Source organism: Culex pipiens, chromosome 2, assembly GCF_016801865.2.
Source record: "Culex pipiens pallens isolate TS chromosome 2, TS_CPP_V2, whole genome shotgun sequence".
In the NCBI taxonomy this organism is placed as follows: Eukaryota; Metazoa; Arthropoda; class Insecta; order Diptera; family Culicidae; genus Culex; species Culex pipiens.
The window spans coordinates 100815577-100835156 of record NC_068938.1 but is presented as its reverse complement, the minus strand read 5'-3'; the positions used below and the strand labels follow the sequence as shown (position 1 = coordinate 100835156).

The window sequence follows — 19580 nt, the reverse complement described above, 5'->3', positions numbered from 1 at the left end:
GCCAGAAGCAGCCACCTTTCCGTCCAGGAACCCTTTCGGAAACCAGCTTGCAACTTTGGATTAGCGTTTATACTTTTTGCTTCCGGCGAATTTACAGACGCTGATTAATTACGTCTTCGGTGGGATAATGATATCCCTTTTAGGTAAATTGCGAATTTACCGTTGAATCATGTGCCCCACGAGCCCGGGGTTTATCATATTTTAAGATTCGTGAATTAATTTTAACGGTAAATTCGCCGTTCCGCTTCATTGAAATGGAATGAATGCTTCTAAATTCAATTTGAATATAAAATTAGTTTCAATTCCTAAAAAATCATTGAAGAATAACACAAATCTACCCACTCTAAAAGTCTCAATAAAGGTGATCGAACTTTAAACCAACTTATCATAACACAACTTCGTCAACAGCAGCAGCACTCGCAAACATATCATTACTTTTTGTACACAAACTTTGCCCAAAGTATGGCATTGTCCTTGCCCCGACCAGAGTCTCTGTCCATTGCAGGACGACACCGGCCAAGATGAGTTAATACCCCTGCTCAGCTTCTCGTGGGGATGGTTGCTTGACCGCTTTTTCAGACCTGTTTTTGTTTTGCATGTTTTGATGGTGTGGTGATGATGACCTGTAGTTTGGGCACTAAAAGTTTAAAATTTTAGAATTAAAACAATGCAAATATTATTCAGAATTTATCTACCTCTCATATTAATATTTTTCCAAAAATAAGGAGACAAAAAATATTGTTAAAATTAAAAAAACTCTACAAATATCTATTGTGAGATTTTTTAAACATGAGCAATGTATGAAAAAAGCTACCTCAAATTTGTTTTCGAATTGTATGCATTGTTAAATAACTGAGTTTTCATTTTGTTTTTCTTGTATGCAAGGGTCCTGATTGCTCCAAAACTACTCATTCACTCGCGACCACAAATTGAAAGCGACAATAAACTGCTCTGACCGTTTCCTAGTGTTTGTCGCTTTCACACCAATCGTTACAGAATACTCAGTTTTTGCTCTCCCTCTCACTTCAATCGGGTAGTACAGCGAATGGTTCAGAGAGACCGATTGCGTTATGTCGCTCAGTCGCTGAGTCGAAATAGTTTGCAATCGGCTTTGTTTTACTCAGGTAATAAACTGCTTAAAATCTATGTTATAAAAAATGTTTTGCAAATTTGTTGATTACACGACATCAAAGACACATTTACAAGCAATTTCCACCATGCCAAAAGAGCGCTGGTAGGCCAAAAGAGCGCTGAGCTGGCATGTTGTTAGATTCTCTCCTCTCTGAACGTACTCGTGTGTGACTCGGGTCGACGGACGGAGTGGGCGAAGAAATTCATGAAGTAGGGGAAATATGCCCATTTTAATCACTCTAAGCCGTTCGACCAATTCTCATCACTTTTGCCGATTTCCGCTATTAAATCAACATTTTCAGATGTATTAACAATGGAGAGTTGCTTGCTCACTTTTGTTTGAGGTATTTATTACTTTGGAACAGTTAAAAACACTTTATGAAAGCTGTAATCCATGATCAAAGTGCTGATAGGCCGATAATAGAAATAGGCTGAGAAAGGGTATAGTTCCCCTATTTGTGTCACTGGGAGAAGTGATTGAGCAAGTCGCTGGCAACCTGAGTGTAGTGTTGCTCGCGACTGGTTGCGAGCTCTAGTCGACAAAGATTCGCTCGGCGATGGTTGAGTGATTTCTGATCTTTGAACTTTTTTTTATTTATTTACTTTATTTTTAAATTTATATTTATTCAGATTTTCTTTTCCATGTACAATTTTTCAATTAAAATATTATTGAGTGTCCAATCACAATCAATGACTTTTCACCTCAACAGATCTTTGAACTGAAAATCAGGACCCTTGCTTGTAGGTTTATCCTTTTAGATACCAAGTTAAGTGATTTTGTAAAATGTAGTTGTTGTTGTTGATTTTATTAGGGGAACTTTAACCCTATGGGTCATTCACTCGATTTTTTTAAATATTTTTTGGAAAAAGTACACATTTTCAAATTAAGTGCAATCAACTGATATCAATTTAAAATGAATTCCCCTGTACATCCCATGTACATCAACATTACCGGAAAAAGTTTTTTTAGCATATTTTTTAAACTCATGATTGCTCAATAACTGAACTAGTGAACAATGCATTTTAAAACAATGTTTCCATGCAAATGTGGAAACTATGGCTCGTTATTTCAATTTATACTTTTTTTTTAGTTTTTGATGAGTTTATTGAAATTTATAAATAATGGAAAACAGAAAATTACAGTTTTCATCAGTTTTATTGATTTTGTTCGGTCTTGCTACCGAATTGTTTGAAGTTTTGAAGTAAAGTGAAAATTTGTGCAGTGTCCAGCCCCAAGCCTGCTACGATCGCCCAGTCAAACACATCGACGAACCCCTCGAGAAACGCGCGCCGTTAGCGGAGAGTTGTGGAGAGAGAACGAGAGAGAGAAAAGCGCGCGCTCAGCGCGCAGCAACAACGACGAGCAGCATTACAGTCCACGAGTTCGAAGAGTGAAGACGCGAATAAAGTTTTTTAGTTTTTAAAGAAATCGCGAGTGTGTTTTCATTCCGGAACCTTTCCGCCCAAGCCCAATCACAAACATTTGGTCCGTTCCGAACCGGATAAGTTCCGCGAGCACGGGTTGGACGGAAATCTTCCGGAATCCGGCGGAAGCCGTGGTGAAAAAGTGAGGACAAAAGTGCAAACAAAGATGGCGGCCTGAAAACTTTTCGAGACTGGTCGAGTGAAAACAAGATGGCTACTTGGAGCGTCTTGTGAGAAAAAGGGCAAAAAAAGTGGTTCCTGCGAAAGGAAAAGCGGCTACAGCCCAGCAAGTGAAAAGTGGTCCCGGCATTGCTCAAAGTGTGGTGGTGAACGGCAACCAGTTTGCGTTCGTTTTCTTCTTGGTGGTATTCTTCAATTGAGCAATGTCGGTGGTTTCGAGCGCGGCAAGCGCAAAGAGCGTGAAGAGCGCAAAAAGCGCCAAAAACAAAGAGGACGATGAGGTGGCGAACAAAGTGAAGTTGCTTGTCCGGAAGCGTGGCCAAGCGATGGCGAAGGTGACCAACACCAAGAAAACCGTCGACACGATCGGAAACGACCTAACCCCAGCGCAGCTGCTCGTGTTCCAGAAGCAGCTCAACAACTACTACTCGGAGTGGCACTTCTACCACGACCAGATACTGGATCTGGTCGATGATGAGCAGGTGCAGGACCACATGGACAACTGCAACAAATTCGAGGAGCACTACGCGGTGGTGCTGACCGTCCTGGAGACCGTGTCCTTGGCGCAAGCAGCTCCGGCCCGGCAAGAAGAGAAAGTCGTCTTTCAGCAGCAGCCGCTGAAAGTTCCGATGCCGAGCTTCGACGGCAAGTACGAGAATTGGCCGAAATTTAAGTCGATGTTTCTCGACCTGATGAGCCGATCGCGAGACTCCGACGCAATCAAGTTGTACCACCTCGACAAGGCTCTCGTTGGTTCGGCTGCCGGCTTCATCGACGCGAAGACAATCAACGACAACAACTACGAGCACGCATGGAACATGCTGGAGGAGCAATACGAGAACTTGCGGATCATCGTGGATACCCACATTCGTGGCCTCCTCAATCTCAAAAAGATGACCAAGGAGTCGTACAAGGAGCTGAAAGAGCTACTGGACGAGTGCACGCGGCACGTCGCGAACCTCGAGTACCACGGTCAAGAGCTGACCGGAGTGTCGGAGTTGATGGTAGTAAATCTACTGTCGGAAGCCCTGGACAAGGGAACGCGCAAGAATTGGGAGTCGACGCTCGCTCGCGGTGAGTTGCCAACCTACGAGGACACCGTGGCTTACCTCAAGGCGCAGTGCAACGTGTTGGAGCGGTGCGAGGCTGCAAGTGCGTCAACTAAGAGTCCACAAACAAAACCTACTGCGGCGCCAAAAATGACGTCGTACAAGTCACACGCGGCCACGACAACAGAGAAGGCATCCACGCAGTGCGACTTCTGCGCCGGCGATCACATTAACTTCAGTTGCCCCGATTTCGCCAAGCTATCAACCAACCAGAGAACCGAAAAGGTGAAGGCGCACCGACTGTGTTTCAACTGCCTGCAGAAGGGGCACAGCGCCAAAGAGTGCAGGTCGAAGAACTCCTGCAGAAAGTGTGAGAAGCGCCACCACACGTTGCTGCACTTCGAGAACGCTCAGCCAGCCAGATCGTCACACGCCCAGTCGGCGCCCAAGCAGGAGGAGTCGAAGCCGAACGTGTCACCAAAGCCCGAGTCCGTGGAGCCGCTACCAAGTGGATCATCCGCAACGTCGTGTGTTTGCAACCAGCCTCAAGACTCCCAGGTGTTCCTGATGACAGCCATCGCGCAGGTAGTGGACAACAGCGGCGTAGAGCATCAGTGTCGCATCCTCCTGGACTGCGCCTCGCAGGTTAGCACCATTCGTGCTGGCTTTGCCGCGAAGCTGGATCTACCTACAAGAGCGGTAAACACTGTAGTCGTCGGTGTGAACGGTAAGCGCAGCAACATCACTCACGAGGTAAGCGTATCCTTGCAATCCAAGTACGACGATTTCCGGGCCACTGTGGACTGCCTGGTCATGGAGGAGGTAACCAGCAATCTACCAACCGTGCTGGAGGACGTTTCCTCCTGGGAACTTCCATCCGGGATTCAGCTGGCGGATCCCTCGTTCTTCGTCCCTGGGGAGGTAGACCTCCTTCTGGGGGCCAAACACTTCTGGAGTGCCATGAAGAGTGGCAAACGCAAACTTGGTCCTGGATTTCCGGAGCTGCGGGAGACACAATTTGGCTGGGTGATAGTGGGGGCTCGCTCGAAGGGGTTCTCCGCTGTCCAAACGTTGAGCTGCAACGTTCTCTCGCTCGAAGATCTCAACAGTGCGGTCCAGCAGTTCTGGAAGATGGAGCAGGTCCCCGACAGTCCTACCCTGTCGTCCGAAGAAGAGTCATGTGAAGAGTTCTACCAGCGTTCCCACAAGCGGGACGTCACTGGGCGTTACGTCGTTGGTCTGCCGTTCAAAGAAGATGTGGTTGAGTTGGGCGAGAGTCGTTCAATGGCATTGCGGCGATTCTTGTTCCTGGAACGGCGGTTGGAGAAGGATCCTGAGCTCAAGCACGAGTATTCGAAGTTCCTGCGGGAATACGAAGAGTTGGGTCACTGTGAGCTGGTGGATGAGACTAAGGACAAACCTGGGACCAAGGCCTACTACATGCCGCACCACGCGGTATTGCGACCGTCGAGCACCTCAACCAAACTGCGTGTGGTATTTGACGCGTCCGCCAAGTCTTCGTCTGGAACATCGTTGAACGATCTGCTGATGGTTGGTCCCCCGGTTCAAGACAGTCTGTTCGCCATCCTACTGCGCTTCCGCCTCTGTCCGTATGTCTTCAGTGCCGATCTCTCCAAAATGTATCGGCAAATTCGCATCGACCCAGACCACTCGAGCTTCCAACGAATCTTCTGGCGAGAGAAGCCCACTGACCCACTCAAGGTGTATGGTCTGAGCACGGTCACGTACGGAACGGCGTCGGCACCCTTCCTGGCTACTCGCACTCTGGTCCAGCTGGCAGAAGACGAACAGAAGGAGTTTCCCATCGGCGCTAAATTACTGAAAGAGAGTTTCTACGTGGACGATTGTCTGTGTGGATTCGAGACGTTGGAAGAGGCTGCACAAGCTATCGACGAGCTCAGGGGAATCCTCAGCAAAGGTGGGTTTCCCATTCATAAGTGGTGTTCAAACTCGCAGCAGCTACTGGATTTGGTGCCCAAGGTCGAGTGGGAGAAGCGAGCGGAGATACTGCACTCTAGCGTCAATCAAACCGTGAAGACGTTGGGGTTACTGTGGGAACCCGAAACCGACCAGTTTCTGTTTCGCTCAAGCATGGACACATCCTTCGACGATTTTCCAACCACAAAGCGGCTGATTTTATCGACGGTTGCCAGGATCTTCGACCCACTCGGTTTGATCTCCCCCGTGATCGTGGAAGCAAAGTTGCTGATACAGGACATCTGGGCAAAGGGCCTAGATTGGGATCAGCCGGTTCAAGGAAAGTTGCTGCAACGGTGGATCGAGATTCGGAGTTCTCTACGTCAAGTGTCGGAGATAAGCTTCCCACGGTTGGTCAACAGCACAAACGCCGTGCGCAGAGAGCTGCACGGTTTCGCCGACGCGTCCAAGCGAGCCTACGGCGCAAGTGTTTACCTGCGGTGCGTGAACTCCGACGGCTCGGTCACCATGCACCTGCTGTGCAGCAAATCCCGGAACGCACCTACACCGGAGATCACCATCCCGAAACTGGAACTTTGTGCGGCGAAGCTTCTGGCGGAACTGATGGTGAAGGTAATCGAAGCAGTGAAGATGGATTTCGACGACATCGTCCTCTGGTCTGACAGCCAGATTGTCCTTGCCTGGTTGAAAAAGGACCTACACCAGCTGTCAGGATCCTTTGTCAAGAATCGAGTTGCCGACATCGTCGCCCTAACCAACCAGTTCACGTGGAAGTACGTCAGATCGAAGGAGAACCCTGCAGACATTGTTTCCCGAGGAAAGCCGGCCAGAGAGCTGAAGAAGGACAATCTCTGGAGGCACGGACTAGTTCTACTAGGCCAACCAAACTACCAAGCCGAGAGCCCACCTGAGTTGCCAGACGAAGAAATCCCCGAGCTCAAACCCGTCGTAGCCAGTGCACCACTTTTATCGCTAACGTTGGAAGACTTCCCCGTTCTTACCAAAATCAGCAGCTTTCGAAAACTCCAGAGGGTGTTTGGCTTCGTGCTCCGGTTCGTAGACAACTGCCGCCGCAAGGACAACAGAGTCGTGTCGGACCATCTGACGATTGGAGAGCTTCGGCGGTCCCTCAAGGCGTTGGTCCGTTTGGCGCAGCATACCAGGCTGATCAACGGGAAATCCGCTGTACGAGAAGTCACGCGCAGGTGCGTGACGTGCTTTCGTTCCAACCCGAGTGAATCGCACCAGCTGATGGGAAATCTGCCAGAGTGCCGAGTTGTCCCGTCGGCACCGTTCGAGTCTACCGGAGTAGACTTCGCTGGACCGGTGTACATCAAGTACGGAATTCGGCGTCCCGCCGTTGTGAAGGCCTACATCTCCGTGTTCATCTGTATGACGACGAGGGCCATCCACCTAGAGCTGGTTTCCGACCTGACCTCGGAGGCCTTTCTGGCCGCACTTCGTCGCTTCACGAGCCGCAGAGGATACCCCTGCCGAATGCTGTCCGACAACGGTCTGAATTTCGTTGGCGCTAACAAGGACTTGAAGGAACTGGTGCGGCTCTTCAAGGAGAAACAAACGCTGAAAGAGATAAATGAGTTCTGTGAGCCACGAGAAATCGAATGGAACTTCATTCCGCCAAGAGCCCCAAACTTTGGTGGATACTGGGAGGCCGGAGTAAAGAGTGTCAAAACTCACCTCAAACGAGTTCTTGGAAAGACGCCACTCAGCTTCGAAGAATACGCCACCGTCTTGACGCAGGTGGAGGCGATCTTAAACTCTCGGCCGCTTTTCGCTCACAGCAGTGACCCAACGGAATCGACTGCCATAACCCCCGGCCATTTCCTCATCGGCAGAGAGCTGACTGCAGTCCCGGAGCCAATGCACGACGACAATCGAAACTTGAGGTGCCGCTGGAAGCACCTACAGGCCATGCGAGACCACTTCTGGAAGCGTTGGTCCGCCGAGTACCTCACCCAGCTGCAGAATCGAGCGAAGTGGTCCACCCGGACCCCAAACGTGAAGGAAGGCATGGTCGTTCTCTTGCGGGAAGACAATTTGCCGCCACAAACCTGGAAGCTCGCCGTGATCATCAAAACTCACCCAGGGGAGGACGGAGCAGTGAGGGTTGTGGACTTGAAGACTGCAGATTCAAGCTTCCGGCGCCCCATCTCGAAGATTTCTCCGCTTCCGATCGAGTCTTGAGTTGCCGCTTCGCCGGCGGGAGGATGTTCGGTCTTGCTACCGAATTGTTTGAAGTTTTGAAGTAAAGTGAAAATTTGTGCAGTGTCCAGCCCCAAGCCTGCTACGATCGCCCAGTCAAACACATCGACGAACCCCTCGAGAAACGCGCGCCGTTAGCGGAGAGTTGTGGAGAGAGAACGAGAGAGAGAAAAGCGCGCGCTCAGCGCGCAGCAACAACGACGAGCAGCATTACAGTCCACGAGTTCTAAGAGTGAAGACGCGAATAAAGTTTTTTAGTTTTTAAAGAAATCGCGAGTGTGTTTTCATTCCGGAACTTTTCCGCCCAAGCCCAATCACAAACAGATTTATTGTTTAGGTTGAGAATGGGAATTAGTTGAATGTGCTTGTATATTTATGGAAATTTTATGTTTTCTAATATTAAAAATACTGACATGAAATCTGACCAAAATATGTTTATCTTTAAATTAAGTGTAGCAAATGAAAAATCGTTTCGAAATTATTTTCCGACAGTTAAAAAAAATTAAACTATAAGCCAGGTTTTAACATTTTAACCCTCTACAACCCAACCATGCCTCTAGACGGGCTTCGATTTAAAAAATCGCCAAAAATAAATTTTTCAACCAATTTTTGATCTTCAAAAAGCATTGGAAAGAAGAACTTTTAAAATTTTGGAAAATTTTAAGGTTGGAAGTTTGACTTGTTTTATGTGACTTTGCCAATGTTTTAAAAAATGTAATTTTTTTAGGGGTCAACTTTGGCTGTGTTTTTTACTAACATTTCCTATATTTTAAGTAAAAAGAAGTATGCAGTAATTTTTCTAGTGCCCCAGACTATGCCTCTACGCATTTATTTACAATTTAAATGATAATGGTTCCATTTTAAAGCAGAAAATGTGAAAAACAGGCAAAAAATTGAAAAAGTTACTGTAAAAACATGAAAAAATTAGATAGTCAAAATGTAATGATAGGAGGTGGTAGAGTACACAGAAAAAAAAAACGTGGTAATATTACATCTGGGAAGGGGTACATCTTTTATGTCAGAAAAAAGGTTTAATTTTACCTCTAAAAATGTCCAATATTACCTCATATATGATGAAAATTTACCACATATAAGGTGAAAATTTACCCAAGAAAATGACGAAAATTACCGATGAATGTGGAAAATTGAATCTAAAAATGTGTCATTTTAGTCATTTTCTGCTGAATTGGAAGGATAGATATCGAACTGTCATTGCCTGTGGAAAACATAAACAAACCATATTTCGAACAATCTTTATTCTGATTTTTGCCCTCACAAACGCCGTCCTGTTGTTTTTTACCAAGAACTTGCGTATCTGGTCCAGGGGCGGTGGTGGCGGAAGATTTAGGTCCCGTTCGGACAGGTTCCATTGGCCACCATGGCTGCAGCTGGGTCGATTCTTGTTTTTCTTCTTTGCAGTGCATGGGAGTCCCATGGGACAAACGACGACACACTTATGATCCGGGACCGCACCGGTGGTCATCGGAGTGCTCAACGAAATGAACGGCAGAATGCTTGATGGGGTCTGCTGGGGCATGTCCAACTAAATCAGCTTGTTGACCTAGATGACCCAACTTACCATCGGACATCCGGGAACCACTTTTATATCGTTCTCGTCGACGACCTCCGTGGGTTCCTGAACGGAGGGCATGCTAGCGATCAAAATGGTCATACAAGCGCTGGTGTGGAAGAGGCCGGTGGCGTGGTACAAAATGGGTGGCGCTGAGCCGAAAAAATATTATTAGGAACAAAATTTTTTTTTGCGTTTAGTTCATTTATTTTTTTTTCTAGAAGTTGTTACAGAAATTTGTTTTTAATTTACTTCCGAAATGTTTGAATTTTTTTTTAATAGATTATCGAGGCACTTCGGCTAATAATATTTTTTGAAACATAAAAATTATGTTTTTAGCAATCTGAAGCTCAGTACATGCCCCCAAACTCCGTTTTGTTTAAATGGTCATTTATTACAAACCAATGTTATAAAAAAATATAATTCAGCTGCAAATCAGATTAAGCCAAAACATTTTGATAGACCAATCCCATTGGTAATAGCGGAGAACTCAGGCAAGAAAAGCTGTATACTAAATTCTAAAATTCTAAAATTCTAAAATTCTAAAATTCTAAAATTCTAAAATTCTAAAATTCTAAAATTCTAAAATTCTAAAATTCTAAAATTCTAAAATTCTAAAATTCTAAAATTCTAAAATTCTAAAATTCCAAAATTCTAAAATTCTAAAATTCTGAAATTCTAAAATTCTAAAATTCTAAAATTCTAAAATTCTAAAATTCTAAAATTCTAAAATTCTAAAATTCTAAAATTCCAAAATTCTAAAATTCTAAAATTCTAAAATTCTAAAATTCTAAAATTCTAAAATTCTAAAATTCTAAAATTCTAAAATTCTAAAATTCTAAAATTCTAAAATTCTAAAATTCTAAAATTCTAAAATTCTAAAATTCTTAAATTCTAAAATTCTAAAATTCTAAAATTCTAAAATTCTAAAATTCTAAAATTCTAAAATTCTTAAATCCAAAAATCCAAAAATACTAAAATTCTAAAATTATTTGTAATTTGGAAATTGAGTGGAATTGTTTTGTCCCGATTCATCCAGATAACAGTTAAGTGAATAAAAAGAAAAAAAAAAACAAAAACTAAATATAGAAAATTACTTACCCAACAAAATGATGCAAGCAGCAGTCAAAAGTGCCATGAGATATCATCACACTTGATATATTCACCTGAAAAATTACAAAAATTTTAACAAAGTGTCATGCTCATAAGAAAAAAAAAAAATACTTATCTAAGCCCTCGTTGTCCTCGGTTTTTGGTTGGCAGAATGATTGTCGCGGCGACCAGTTGTGATGCCAATCGACGGAATCTGCCACGAATGTTGGACGCCCGAGCGTCCCAAACTCCCGGACGCGACGGCTGGCAATATCCTCCAAGCGGTCCAGAAGAAGCACCAAAACACGCACACACACGTATCCACTTCTAACGCAGACGACGTCGACGGAATCTGCCACAAATGTTGAACGCCGGAGTGGCTCAAACACCCGGACGCGACGACCGGCAACTTCCTCTCACTGGACCGTAAGAATCATCAAAACACAAACACAAACACACACTTCAGGTGACGATGGAATCTGCCGCGAATATTGGTCGCCCGAGCCGCCTAACTTCCGGAAGCGACGACCGGCAACTTCCTCCAGCCGAACCAGATGAATCACCAAACACGCGCACACACGCACACACTTCAAATGATGACGACAGCGACGGAATCGGCTACGAATGCGGCTCAGGAAACTTCTTCCAATCGGACCAAAATCTGCAACAGATTTCGGTTGCCCCGGACGGCCCGAACTCCAGGTCGCGGCAATCGGCAACTTCCTCCAACTGGATCAGAAGAAGCACCAAAACACACGGTTACACACGCACACGACGACGGCCGCGGAATCTGCCACGATTGTTTGCCCTAGCGGCCCAAACTCTCAGACGCGAAGACCAGCAACTTCCTCCAACATTCACAACAACAACTTTTGACAGTTGTAAAATTTGCTGTCTTCCGAAGTTGAGGTGCGATAACTATCTTGTGCAATATTGCATCATAAAAGACGAAAAATTGCACCTTCCGTCGAAATAATAAACATTTTAAGAGTGAAATATGTTAGGCTCAATTTCCAGCCGCAATTCGTCTAAAACAGATGTAAAATTACACATTCCTTTTTTCAACATTCCATTTTAAAGCTTCCATTTTTACACAATTTTTTTCTGTGTAGGCCAAATACTACCAAAAACAAACATAAACTTAACAAGATAAATGCAAATTAAAATACTAAAAATGAAACAAGAAAAACATAAAACAAGAGAAGTATAGTTTTTCGTAGAACAAAAGTTGCTCAAAATGACCTCCTAAACACGGGAAAAATAAAAAAAATCGAAAAAAATTTGGACAGTAGAGGGTTAAATTCAAAATTAGCGAAAAAACATGTTTACGGTAAAGTGACGAAAATTTTGAAAGACAACAGCCTCATTCATTCGATGTCAACAATAATTTGTCTGCCTGAATCAGATCGTAGCCAAGCATTCGTTTCGTTTTTCGTTATCAAACTTTCATTCTAAGTACAAAGTAAGGTAGTAAGTCGCTCACATTGAAACGTTGCTATTAGAAAGATTTTTGAGTAAAATATTTGTGTCGTATAAAGGGGATCAAAATATGGATAAACAATTTGTTTTGGATTTACAAAAATAAAAAAAATGGCATAAAAAGGTTTTAAATGAACCTTCATTTCAAAAAAATATAAAAATCATTTTACAAATGAAAGCAATTCTCTACCAAAACCGGAAATGAAATTTATTTGTATTTTTTTATTTGGCTCAAAATTTGTGGGGCCTTCCCTATGACCAAAAAAGCTTTTTTGTGTCTTTGGTTTACCCATAAATGTCTCCATACATATCTCCATTTTGTATGGCAGCTGTCCATACAAAAATGGTACGTAAATATTTAAACAGCTGTAACTTTTGAGTGAATTTTCTTATCAATTTGGTGTCTTCGGCAAAGATGTATGTATTGTTGAGGACTATTGAGAAAAAATAGGTACATGGATTCTTTTTGCCGATTTTGTTATTAACTTTTTTTTCACAAAAACTCAATTTCCCAAAATACGTATTTTTGATTTTCGAGATTTTTTTATATGTTTTAGAGGACACAAACCCGCAGCTTTTGATCCATAGAGAAGTATGGTAAAAAATCTGCTGCGAGTTATGAATTTTGAAATAATAGTGATTTTTGAAAAAAAAAACTAAATTAAATGCAACAAATTTTTGACCTTATTTATTATGTAAAATTGAATTTGCAATCGAAAAGTACTTTACAGATTTTTTGATAAAGCGCTCCGTTTTCAAGATATAGCCACCGAAAGTTTGATTTTAGCGAAATATTTGCAATATTTCGATTTTTAAAAATAGTGACCATGAGTGACCATCTCTGAAAATATTTTTTTTTTAAAGTTCAGTAAATTTGCTATCAAATTGTCTGAGAGACATTGAAGATTGGACCTCTAAATGCTGACGATGCAATGTTACAATATTGAGCTTTCAGTGCAACAGAACACCATCTTCACCGGACTCGTCTTCTTTTTTACACCCAAATTTGATCTTTTTTGGCAATCACATCGTCACCACCGTCTCATGCAGCATGTCCCGAGTCGTTGGAAGATTTTTCTCTTCGAGCAGGTTCCACCCCGTAATAAAACCCCAAAATTGACGCCCAGCTCTGAGTTATGCGAAGCCGCAGCTGAATCGAATAACCCCAACCAAAAGCATCGAAAAACGATGAGATAATTGACTTGCAGGGACCTCCGCCTTTAAAGGGACACACGAAATTGCCACCAGTGTAAGCCAAGATTGCAACCAGTTTGCAGCAGCAGGTTCGATGACCTTTACTGCGCACCACCAAAAACTGGTTAAAATGTCTTACCTTTGAAGAATTCGAGGTTGTCTTTTTTGCTGCGTGAGGTCACCTTCTTTGGACTCACTTTCTTGCTTTCCAAAAGAATCTTCAACACCACCGAGCTGCCATCCGAGATGGAGGCTTTCAGCAACAATCTGCAACGAGGAAATGGAATTGCTTATTAGATTACAACAAGAAGCTTGCCAGCACTGAGATGGGATAAAAAATTGTCGAAACCATGAAGCATAAATCTGCAGGACCTCTTCGACAAAGCACTTTGGTGTGTGATAATGTATGCAGAACGTGATGCCACTTTTGTACCGGGGCGGACCGCCTATCTGTATCAGTGTTAAAGTGGCCACTGATCTATATAAATCGATAAAGGTGTACCTTAATGGCATGGGGGGAGAGGGGAGGAAACGAACGATGATCCCATCTTGAAGATTCATTTGCCTATTCCCCGAGGCGATATTATGGAAAGCACGTGTCTCACGAGCACATGATGGGACCGTTGGACAAATTGATATTTTTACTGATTATTTTTATTGGAATATGTATGAAGAAAATGATAAAAAGCGATGAAAAAAATGAAAGAAGAATGTCTTAAAAGTCAAAGACAAACAAATTGATGTTAATTTATCAAAACAAAAAAAAAGAAAAAAAGGAAAAGTAGTAAAGTTGAAAAGTTTAAAAGTTAAAACTTAACTTTTCAACTTTTCAACTTTTCAACTTTTCAACTTTTCAACTTTTCAACTTTTCATCTTTTCAACTGTTCAACTTTTCAACTTTTCAACTTTTCAACTTTTCAACTTTTCAACTTTTCAACTTTTCAACTTTTCAACTTTTCAACTTTTCAACTTTTCAACTTTTCAACTATTCAACTTTTCAACTTTTCAACTTTTCAACTTTTCAACTTTTCAACTTTTCAACTTTTCAACTTTTCAACTTTTCATCTTTTCAACTGTTCAACTTTTCAACTTTTCAACTTTTCAACTTTTCAACTTTTCAACTTTTCAACTTTTCAACTTTTCAACTATTCAACTTTTCAACTTTTCAACTTTTCAACGGTTCAACTTTTCAACTTTTCAACTTTTCAACTTTTCAACTTTTCAACTTTTCAACTTTTCAACTTTTCAACTTTTCAACTTTTCAACTTTTCAACTTTTCAACTTTTCAACTTTTCAACTTTTCAACTTTTCAACTTTTCAACTTTTCAACTTTTCAACTTTTCAACTATTCAACTTTTCAACTTTTCAACTTTTCAACGGTTCAACTTTTCAACTTTTCAACTTTTCAACTTTTCAACTTTTCAACTTTTCTACTCTCCAATGTTTTCTTTTTATTTTTTTTTGTTTTGATAAATTTACATCAATTTGTTTGCCATTGAAAAATTGAAAAGTTGAAAAGTTGAAAAGTTGAAAAGTTGAAAAGTTGAATAGTCAAAATGTTTAATAATTAGCTTGAAAAAATAAAAATCCAGAATTCAGTGAGACAAGACATACAGATTAAAAAATAAATAAAGTCCTTTTTGTAGTCCAAACTTAATCATTTTAAGTAGATAATGTGTTTTCTGTTGAAGGGCGAGGAAAAATAATTTTCCGCCTCACTTGTTTCTTATGTGGGCCGTTTTGCTAAGATTATTCATAAATTCTGTTTTTCCACTGGGTGCGCATATTTACTTTAAATTACTCGGAAATTTTTGAACGACCGCTTAACTTGGGACTACCTTGGAGGTGAAATTATGACGCAAGTGCAGCACTTCACCAGCAGCCTCGGCAAGGAAGTATCCATAAATAAGCTGTTCTGGGAAGGCAAGCTCCGGTACAAGATCAGATAGGTATAATTTTACCTTCAGTGAGCTCTTCTTGTTATTTTCATTGACGTAAAAGCATTCGAAGCTGGTTAGGGGGTTGTTACCATAGAACGCCGGGATGTCAAGAGCTGAGCAAATTTAATTATCCCTGGCTGGCTAATTTCTGTCAAGGCTTTCAGTTTGATTAGGAAGTGGCCATTCGAAGAACTGCTTATCGAGATATGCATGGGTTTGTGGGTGTTTCCAGTGACCGTAAAATAATTTGAGATTATTAAAGAAATTAATATCAGAAATAGAATTGAATTGAAACAGAAATTATAGAATAATAAAATGAATTGATTCCATTGCAGAATATCTCGTTTTTCATGCATTCAAATGTCATAAATCTTGGATTATGCTTCGAAATCCGCATCAAACCAAATAAAACCCATCTTTTAAACTAGAGCAAACCGATCAACCATTCCCCAAAGCTCGTAAAACATGCTGCTCATAATAAAATCGAGGTGAACTTAAAAAAATAAATCCAACACAAATTGAATTCGTTCATTCGTGTAAAACGGAGGGTAGCTGGAAAAGCAAACGAATCCTTGGATAGCCCTCGAGCAAGATACGGAGATGGATTTCGCCGTTGAACGAGAAAAATATTGCCACAACAAATCCAATTGGAGCTTCTTCGTCGTCGTTGGATTCTGTCCCCTCGCCCGTGGTCATAAAGTGGCCATCCACGATGCAGCAGCAGCAGCAGCCGAGATTGCAGCAAAATGTGTTGCTTGCCAATAAAATTTACACCACCTTTTGGAGCAGCCAACCAACGTGACAATCCAATCATGATCTTGTTGTTGGTCCCCTAATTTTGCGGTAATTTGGCAATTTAGGTAGGATTGAATGATTTATGAAGGAAGAAACGAGATCATTATTCATTTTACTCCTAATTATCTTTCAAATTATTTCTGTCAATGATAATGTCTTAATTTTTCGTGAACTCACAGTCACAAAATTTTGTAAAATTTAATTGCGAGAGTCTCATGAAATATGAGTATTTAATATGAGTAACAAAATGTACGTGGATTTTAGGTGGTTTGAAATCGAATTTTGGGGATTTGTGAAGGTCATTGAAAGCATTAAATCTTGAATCTATTTGGTTAAAAATCCTAATGTGGTACGAAGAGTTGTTTAAAATACATGATTATCCAAGGATCAATTGATGTATTTCCTGAATTATTCATTTGAGTAAACAATATTTTGAGCTATGATCATGACGGTTTCCACGCCAAATCGACCAAAATAATACGATTTTAAGCTGTACCGGTTCCGATCTTAATGAAGCATGCAGGATCGTTTTCCCAACTCAAATCAATAACTTTTGTGTACTCAGCTTGTTTGATCGATGCGGTTCTCGAGTTTTAGGATTTTGTTAAGTTTTAAATTATTTGTAATGTCATTTAAATAGAAAAAAAATCATGTCTTGAAAAAAATTTAAAATATTGACCAACAGTCTATTTTTACAGAATTTGCAGGTTTTTTTTGCACATTTTTGATAGGAGGGGAGGTCAAAAATTAAAATTTTTACGTTACGTATACAGCTAGAAATGTTGTAAGTTATTCCGGAAACTCTTTGATGTCGAATTTGTAAGCAATGAAATGTTTCCAAAATCGTAAAAAAACAATTTCGACATTTATTTCAGAATCGACAACATTGTAGTTCAAATTGGAAAAAATATTGAAAATTTTGAAAATATGATATCGATCCGACCTCAACAGCCAGAGTTATTCAACTATCTCATTGTAGATAGTTGAATTAGTGATTGTCTACTCTACAACTTTGTAGAACATTATTTCACTCTGAAAAATAAAAAATAACCCGGCAATGTTAGAAAAACACGAAATCTTGAAATGAAAAATTTGGCTGTAGATGAAAAAATTGCCCTTCGATTCGAAAAATAAATTAAATACATTTCCCATAAAATGCTGCCCAATTTTTTTTACAGTTTAGTAACAGAAATTCAAAATTTTCGAGTTATCTCAATTGTAATAAAAAAAAAAATGTTTTTCTCGTTTTCTTTCGAAATTTTTTATTTTTTTTACGTTTTTATTTTCGAAAAATCATATCTTGGAAACGTACGGTTCGACATCGTTTTTTTATGTTATGTAAAAAAATTTTATGTTATGTAAAATTTCTGAAGAATCCGATAAAAATATTTTCATACATAGGCTCTTTGTTCCACACACGGTCAAAACGCCGTTTCAATTTTTCATTCGACTTTTTCAAATGTTGAGCTAGATTTTTGCAACTTTTTACCATTTTTTTTCCAAATAGACAAAATAATCACCTTTCTTTTACGTCTAAGACAGCTAAAAGCGGATGAAATGACGCCGAGATATGATTTTTTTTTTTCAAAAAAGTGAGTTTTGCGAAAAATTACGAAAATTGCTATTTTTTTAACCACCCTGGCACGGTGTAGGTCACCCTAATGGACGAACAAAAAAAAATGGGTCTAATTATTTTGGCCAAGGAACCCCCGAAAAATTTGAGCCCGATCGGAGAACTTTTTTTTCGGTTTAGGCTCTTTTCAAATGGAATTGCTGTATTCTAATAGTTCCGCTGTCATGATGGAACATTCATACGGTTGTTCTTTTAATTCACAAAATTTCACCCACTTCCTAAGCAATTCTTTGTCCCGCGGTAATCGAAAAAGGCCTCTTTTGTTCGCCTAAAGTTCGGTGTATGAACAAAAACTCTCTAAACACTTCATTTTACAACGAAAAAATCAATTTTGGCCGATTTTTGCGTGACATACTTTATGGATGACACCAAACAGACTAAAAATGTTTTGAACAGATCATTTTAGCAGCAAAAACTATGTATATGAGCTTGAACATAGCCTTATATTTTGTTTATGTTCACAGTTGTAGTGCAGCTGGAGTAGTGGGAGCATTCGAAAATCACGTTATGCAATCTGTCTTTTCAGCACCAGGTCTCAAGTAACAATTTATCACAGCAGCTGAAGTGTGGAAAAGTATCATCAATAGTTCAAACTAAACAAGTTTTTTTTTTATTTTCAAATTTTAAAAGTTTTAGCGGTGCATGTACCTATAACATTGACAAAAACATAAACATACTTAACCACAAATTAAACTTTATACCAGTTTAGAATGGTAAAATACAATACTTTCTGGTTGTCAATATCCAAGGGACCGTCGAGGAAGAGAAGCATCAGTTTACAGAACGATGCAAAATGAAGACTCGATTGAAATTTGTTTTTTCTTTCTAACCAGCTATGGGAGAGAATCATGGCAACGTCCAGCAAACAAAAACAAAGAAATGTCAAACACCCTTCAAAGCTTCGTTTTTCAAAGAAAAATGTCTATGCAAGCCATGAGAAAGTAAAATTATTGACAACCGGAATAGATGTTTAAAGCAAATAGAATCCAAGGGACCGTCGAGGAAGAGATCCTTCAAGCAAGAGAAAATATCGAGGAATAAAGACAATCGAAGTATGCAGTTTGAAGGGACTGAAGAACTCATCGGTACATGGAGCAATATTGATATCGAGAAGATCGACAGCCAGAGAGTCGACTGTACGAAATTTAATGATTTAAATCTGGAAATCGTTACAAAGCAAACTGGCAAAGCGTTTTCCTATAAACATCAAGTTTATTTCCGAGTGCTATGATGTCTTGTAATTGAACAATCCAAATCAACTGAAATTTGCGATTAAAACACTTAAAGTTTATGTCGTGGAATGATGGGGCCAATTAAAGTGATTTAGTTTAGAAGAAATCCAGCATGTAAAATACACACCTTTTTAAGGTTTTAAAAACCGTAAAATAATGACATTTTCTGAAAATAAATTCTGCTCAAAAATATAAAATTTTACATGTAGGGTAGGGTAGTCATCAATGAGACACTTTTGGTTTTTAAACTTCAACGATTTTTGTATTTTTTTCATTAGCATGTTTTAAAGAGCTTTTTGTTGCATTTTCTTTCTTTTAATTTGTTCTAACATTGACCAAAATATGAGATCAATCTGACGCCTACGGCCAGAGTTATTCAACTGTTTCATTGTAGACGCACTTGGCAGGAACAATGAGACAGCTGGGGAACAATGAGACACTCTACAAAAATCAATACTTTTCTAGTAAAACATCATGTTTATATATTGTTTCATTGCAGGTGACTTGCTTTGAACATTTTCAAGCAATTTTGTCAATATGATACTTCAATTAACAAAATTTATACTAAAAAGGATTGAAATTTTGTAAAATCCATATATTTATACCAAATAACTTTATATTTTTTGTTAAATGAAGTTAAAACTCAATAAATATGCCAAAAATCACTTTCAATTCATG

General features: G+C 40.4%; 1 protein-coding gene across 2 annotated transcripts in view; it reads right to left on the bottom strand.

Moving 5' to 3' along the window:
• Nucleotides 1–19580, bottom strand: part of LOC120413084 (1-phosphatidylinositol 3-phosphate 5-kinase) — a 192502-nt gene that overhangs the window by 110814 nt on the left and 62108 nt on the right. For both annotated transcript variants that reach the window (XM_052708872.1, XM_052708873.1), the window contains one exon: nt 13442–13569. The gene's annotated coding sequence lies outside the window, so the exon portion shown is untranslated. The remainder of the gene's footprint in view (nt 1–13441; nt 13570–19580) is intronic.